This window comes from Nicotiana tomentosiformis, chromosome 6 (genome assembly GCF_000390325.3).
Source record: "Nicotiana tomentosiformis chromosome 6, ASM39032v3, whole genome shotgun sequence".
Classification (NCBI taxonomy): domain Eukaryota; kingdom Viridiplantae; phylum Streptophyta; class Magnoliopsida; order Solanales; family Solanaceae; genus Nicotiana; species Nicotiana tomentosiformis.
The window spans coordinates 132,456,348-132,463,785 of NC_090817.1; positions in this window are offsets into that span (position 1 = coordinate 132,456,348).

A 7,438-nucleotide genomic window follows, 5' to 3' on the forward strand; every position below is an offset into this window, starting at 1 on the left:
TAAACTCAAACCACGCGAGGAGGATGATTCCAACCTTGGTGAAGCATTCACCCTCGATTCGGGCTCACAGTGGACAATTTTGATGAACGAGAGAAAACGCTTACAATAACAGTGAAAATAATAGTATATTGCTTTGGAATGCGTTTTACAATGTGCCTAATGAATTATCATACCCCCCCTTTATATAGTAAGGGAATCATACTCTAAGTACAACTCTATAAAAGGTAAAAAATCTTCTGTTTAACTGATTGCCGGTTCTTCATCGATATGTGCCGAAATCCACGTCGTGATATTCGGCCGGTCGATATTACGGCCTTCTGTTGGTCGTGCTTGATTGCCCGACAATGTCCTTCGAAGTCTTTCAGGATTTGGATCGATCTCGAATCATGACCCCGATATTCTCGAAGGCAGACAACGTCCTCCGGATTCTGATTCGATGAGACCTTTACTTCGATTCTGATCCTTCGCAATCGTATCTCGAGCTCATTTTACCCAATTGGAGGCTGGAGTGTATCATGAGCTCGACTTTTACCCGTATACAGATAATCTGCTCGTTTCTCGGGGAGCAAACTGACGAGAAACGACATGAGCACCTTGATTCCTTCTTCAATACGCTGTGACATAAACGACAAAGAGCCCAAAACGTCTCGTCACTTATGTCATAATGGCATTAAATGCACGTCAGCCGTCGGTTGGCTATTCCTGGAGGTGAAACGCCACGGAGCCACTATAAATAACCTCTCTTTTATTCATTTTTTACTTTACATCAAACCGTCTACCCTCGTACCCTCAGGATTTTACTACTCCTTTTCACATTCTAGCATTTTTACCTCCATTATTCGAGATTCTTTTGAAATTTTTACTCATCATCCACTCAAGCCAACACATCTGAGCTTCCAGCTTTCAACCTTTCTCTATCTCTTTCAAGCTTTCCCCTATAATAATGGTAAAAACCTCAAAATATGTTCCCCAAAAGGTCGCTTCTACCTCCTAAACGACTGGTGGAACTAACGAAACTACTTCTGATGTGGTCGACCTCGGGAGACCCGCTGCTAACGTGGTTACCGATGAACCGGCTCCTGAACCTCCCTTGAAGACGTTCATTCCCGGGGGTTGTTCGATCGCTGGCTTCAAGGTCGAGAAGCCTTCTTCGGTACAAGGTCAGCATGAGGATGCCTCGAGATACATCTGCTCAATCATCGAAGAGGACCTCCTCATGGTTCAAAAAGACTACAACTGGGCCAACAAGGACATCGTGGTCCCCAACTTCGAAGAGGCCATTACCACCCATGTCGAGGGATATCTGAGTGTTTACACTTATCCCTTTACATTGGGCCCGGTGGACTCGTTCATCTTAGACTTCTGCAGGAGGTATAACGTATGCCTCGGTCAAATTCACCCTTCAAAATCGGTCTCCGATTTTTTGTGAATAAAATCGATTCATGCACCTTCACCATCGATCATCTGCTCTGTTTATACAGTCCCCGAATCTTTCGGGGGGACTGATAAAGCTTGTACGCCAGGCCAGTAAAGCCCCATTTTTGAGCATCGACAAGGACCAGAATCGAGGCTGGCGGGGTCGTTTTATCCGGTGAGGACCTCAGATTTGATCCCGGCCGAATTCAGACCATTCCCCGAGAAGTGGAATGCATCATGTAAGTAAAACTTTCCCTCAAATGTTGATTTCGGGTTCATCTCTCTTTTTCTCATTGGTATTCGTGGTGGTGCAGTTGTCGCTCGAGTCCCAAATGTTGTCCCTCGACTCAAGGAGTGGGTCGAAGGTATTGTCTCACAGCTGCCGTACTCCGAGCACTCGTGGCGCAAACTCTCAATGGGCCATTGGGAGGCCCGTTCCCATGGTAAGATTCATTTCCCGAGTAGGTTGTGTTAGGCTTTTTCTCTTAGCATTACGTTCTTATTATTTTTTCTTTACTTCTCTTTTGCAGGTTTGCCTAAGACCGTCGAGCTTAGGCCCTCGGTTGGGGACGAGAACCTACCTGCCGATTCTTCTGCTTCGGGACAGCCAGAGCCACAGCAGGGGAGAAGAAGAGGAAAAGAGCCCCGAGTTCGGAGAAGAAGAAAACGAGAAGGAAGCTGGTTCGTAAGCCAAAGGAAACCTCCAGCTCCCAAGTGCTTGACTCGAAATCACTCTTCTGGCTCAGAGACGAGCCCGAAGAGGATGAAATTTTTGTGGCCCGTGAGTCATCTGTCCCCGAGGAACGGGTGGCAGCCAAGGGAAAAACGACGAAAGCTAATCCCCCTCAGGTTCGCAAGGCCGATACCGAAGTGAAGGTCAAGAACTCTCGAGATGCCGGCTCTGCCCTGCCTGACGATATAGATATATCGGGATCGCCTTCGTTCACAAAATCAATGTTCGATGAAGCCTGAATGACGAAGGAGAGATCACACGAGGGGGTCCATGGAGCGGATGATCCCCTCCGAGGCTTTTTTGACGGTGTAGACACATCCGCCCTGGAGGATTTCACCGGATTGGGTGACTTAGAGGTGCCAAGGAAAAGTCCGCTCCGGAGGTTGGCGGGTCGAGCTTGAGCTTGAGCCCGAGATTGATCAATCGGTTCCCCGCTGTGAGCACGGATCCTGGTCGGAAGCGGTATGTCGTTATCACCATTCTGGAGGATGCCCGAATTCTTTCCGCCCCCGTAGGGATAGCTAGTTACCTCTGGTGCCTGATAACCGAAGAAGGCCAGGCAAAAATGAACGAGGTAGATGCATCATGCCTGTTCAACGAAGCACAACAGGCACTGAACCGGGTAATTCTTGATAATTCTAATGTCTTTTCTAATATAAGAATTAGTCCTTGATGATTCTAATATCCCTTCTCATATTCGCAGGCCTCGGTGCTCCACCATGAAACCTTCCTCCGGTACCGGGATAAGCTGAGCCAACTCGAGGCCGAAGTCAAAAAGCTTGCTGAGAAGAGAGGCATGTATAAGCTTCTTAGCGAGCAATGTGAAGGAAAAGTCAAAAGCCTCCGAGCCGAGTTGGACGCAGCTCAAAAAGAACACGCTGAACTGTTGGAACAGGTAAGAATCTTTGAAGTTAGTGATGATGAGCTAGACATGGTGTCTAACGGTCAAAATCTGCAGGTTTAGCAGAAGGTTGACCGGGTCGACCAGCTCCGGGCTAAGATGGACGAAGTCAAGGCCATGGCCGAAGAGTGGAAGGGCAAGATGGACCGATTGGCTTCGGAAAAGGAGACTGCCCGGGAGTAGCTGGCCTCGGTGAAGGCCCAACTACGATCGATAAAGGAGAAAGCTGAAACCCGGTCCCAAAAAATGGAAGACCTCCAGTCTCAGCTGGGCTCGGCCGTTGATGCACAAGATATCCTTGCCAAGGAGCTTGAAGCAGCCAAGTCAGCGGCGAAAATAACCAGGGCCGACGCTGAAGGGCCACTCAGAAACGCCTAAAGGCCATCGTCAAATATATGAGGTGGCAGTCCCGGAGGGAGGCTCTCGAGGAAGTTCATGCTGGGGGTTTGATTTATCGACCGAGATTGAAAATGTTAAGAGGCTCGAGGCATACCCCGAGGATGAGGAAGATTCTGAGAGTTCGGGCAGATCCGAAGACGGGGAAGACCCCGATGGCTCCGGCGAAGATCGGGCTTCTTAGGTGCCTTGTAGATTTTTCTTCGCTTTTGTACTTTTGTATTTTGTTGAGGCCGTTTGGCCTTTTAAAGATTTATATATATATATATATATATATATATATATATATATATTCAACAAATTTCAAGCTTGTTTGCATTTTTCTTTACGATTGCAAAGATTTTGAATGTCTTAGCACGTAATAATTAGGTCTTTACGATATTATTTTGCTTAAGACTCGTGGGAGCTTGGTATGACCGGAAGCTTTCCCCGAAGTGTTTACTTAGGATTTTTTAGATTATAATTTTGCCGAGGGTAGCCTTTGAACCGGTTTAAAAATTTTGAAGGCCTTATGTTTGGTTTCGGATCTCAGATGTCTCCGAGCTGTTCTAGGACGGTCGCAGCCTCTTAAGTTCAGATGTTGCCCAATGGGCTTATTACCTCAAGCCATCAGGGCGTGCCGGGGACAATAGTCCCCGAATGGGGATGGCCATAACCTTTGAAGTTCGGGCACTGCCTAATAGATTTTGTGCCCCCGGGCTTCGTAGCCCGAGCCGTCCAGGCTTGCCCATGATGACAGTCCCCGAGCGGGGGTGATCTCTTGGATTCAGACAGAGGAGGCCCTTGGGCCGATGTCCTTAAGGAACAATATACAATAATTTTTAAGAGACAAAATATGTATCTACAAGGTAGAAACTTTCTTTTACTTCTATGCAACATACAAGATTGCAAATGTGTACAAGGTTCATGTTATAGCTTAAGTGGTCTATGTGGGCACGGTTCATTTGACCGTTTGGCCTTTAAAACAAATCCTATCCACTAAGTCCAGACTTGTTTGAGCATGAAATTTCCTTTCTTGCTAAAATCATTACCCCAAGGGTGATGTCCCCCAGTATTCGAGTCCGATCTTAGAGAGGGCTTGGATACTGTTGATGCGAACCTTGACTCCAGTTCATAAGCGGTCTTCAATTCTAAGTTAGCACGATCCATTGTTGCCTCGTTAAAAAACTTGCCGAAAAATCCATTTGGGACAAAACTGGTTCAAGGAAAAAAGAGTGCAACGCATGCTTTCAGGCCTAATAGTTGCATCATTCCTTGGTCGTTACCTGCAAGTGTTAGTCCAATCCGTAATATATTTACATAAAAGTAACGAATGGGGTCGTACCTTAGCAGCAGTATAGTTTTAAGTGGGTTATGTTCCAGTTGTTCGGTAGCCGCTCACCGTTCACTGTTTTGAGTTTGTACGATACTTTGCCGGTGATCTCAATAATTCGATATGGACCTTCCCAATTCGGTCCCAGCTTCCCTTTGTTCGGGTTCCGGGTGCTCAGTGTCACCTTTCTTAACACCAAGTCCCTGATATTGAAGTGTCGAAGGTTGGCTCTCCGATTGTAATATCTTTCGATCCGTTGCTTTTGGGCGGCCAACCGGACGAGGGCGACCTCGCGCCTTTCGTCTAACAGATCCAGGTTCGTACTCATGGCCTCATCGTTTGATTCTTCGGTCGCATATCGGAACCTGAGACTCGATTCTCCTACTTTGACCGGTATAAGGGCTTCGGCACCATAGACCAACGAGAATGGGGTGGCCCCGGTACTAGATTTTGAGGTCGTACGATATACCTATAGGACTTCGGGCAAGATTTCCTTCCATTTCCCTTTACCGTCGGTCAACCTCTTTTTGAGGTTTTGGAGTATGGTTTTGTTCATGGACTCTGCTTGCCCGTTTCCACTAGGGTGATAGGGCGTTGATAGGATCCTTTTGATCTTATGGTTCTCGAAAAACTTGCTCACTTTGTTGCTGATGAACTGCTTCCCATTATCGCACACGATCTCGATCGACATTCCGAATCAGCATATTATGTGGTCCCATATGAAATCAATAACCTCCTTCTCCCTGACTTTCTCAAATGTCTGGGCTTCTACCCACATAGAAAAATAATCAGTCATAAATAAGATAAATTGAGCCTTACCGAGCGCCCAAGGCAGTAGACCAACGATGTCCATTCCCTATTTCATGAATGGCCAGGGTGACAAGACCGAATGCAGCGGTTCCCCGGGCTGATGGATCATCGGAGCATGCCTCTGAAATTCGTCGCATTTTCGCACGAACTCATTTGCATCTTTTTTCATGTCGATCCAGTAGTAGCCGGCTTTGATTATCTTCCGAACTAATGACTCGGCGCCCGAATGGTTCCCGCAGGTGCCCTCGTGGACTTCCCTCAAAACATACTCGGTGTCTCCCAGTCCTAGACATATGGTGAGTGGACGATCGAATGCTCTTCTGAATAGGGTATTGTCTTCGAACAAGCTGAACCGGGCCGCCTTCGTACGCTGAGATCTCGATTCTTTAGGCTGCGAGGGAAGTTTTCCGGTCTTCAGGTAATCTATGTATTTGTTTCTCCAGTCCCAGATTAAGCTTGTCGAGTTTATCTCGGCATGGCCTTCCTCCACTACCGATTTCATGAGTTGTACGACCGTTCCCGAGTTGAATTCATCGTCGTCGACCGATGATCCCAAGTTAGAAAGAGCATCGGCCTCGTTGTTTTGATCCCGAGGTACATGTTGTAAAGTCCATTCCGTGAACCGATGTAACGTTACCTGTAACTTATCCAAGTATCTTCGCATTCGTTCTTCTTTGACTTCGAACGTTCCATTGACTTGGTTCACCACGAGGAGGGAATCGCACTTAGCTTCGACCACCTCGGCCCCCAGGCTTTTAGCCAGTTCAAGCCCTGCAATCATGGCCTCATACTCGGCCTCGTTATTAGTCAATTTTACAGTTCTAATAGATTGCCTAACTACATTACCCGTTGGTGGCTTCAACACGATGCAAGGTCCGGACCTCTTTGCATTCGAGGCACCTTCCATAAAGAGGGTCCAGATTCCGGAAGAGGTCCCCGAATTCAACAACTCCTTCTCGACCTCGGGAATTAGGGCCGGCGTGAAGTCGGCCACGAAGTTTGCCAAAATTTAAGATTCGTTGGCGGTTCTGGGTCGATATTCGATATCGTACCCGCTGATCTTCACAGCCCATTTGGCCAATGGTCCCGAGAGTTCGGGCTTATGCATTATGTTCTTAATGGGTAAATAGTCACAACACACATGGGATGGCATTGAAAATATGGTTTTAGCTTCCTAGAGGCGCTTAGCAAAGCGAGCGCCAATTTTTCTAGGTGAGGATACCCATTTTTGGCCTCGCCTAGGGTTCTGCTAACATAATAGATAGGAAATTGCGTACCTTCCTCTTCCCGGACCAGGACTCCACTTACCGCTACCTCGGATACCGCCAAGTACAGGTACAACTGTTCGTCTGCCTTCGGAGTATGAAGCAAAGGTGGGCTCAAAAGGTACCGCTTGAGTTACTCCAAGGCTTGTTGGCACCCCGGGGTCCATGAGAAGTTATTCTTCTTCTTCAACAGTGAGAAAAACCGATGGCTCTTGTCGGAGGACCTCGAGATGAATCGAACCAAAGCGGCTATGCGCCTGGTTAACCATTGAACGGCCTTGACATTATCCACAATGGTGATGTCCTCGATGGCCTTAATTTTATTAGGATTAATCTCGATTCCCCGGTTGGACACCATGAATCCGAGGAATTTACCGGACCCGACTCTGAATGCGCATTTCTCCTGGTTCAGTTTCATATTGTATTTCTTCAATATATCAAAGGTTTCCTGCAAATGTTTCAAATGGTCCTCTGCTCGCAGGGACTTAACCAACATATCGTCAATGTAAACATCCATTGATTTTCCTATTTGCTATTCGAACATCCGATTTACTAGGCGTTGGTAAGTAGCACCGGCGTTTTTTAGTCCGAATAGCATTACGTTA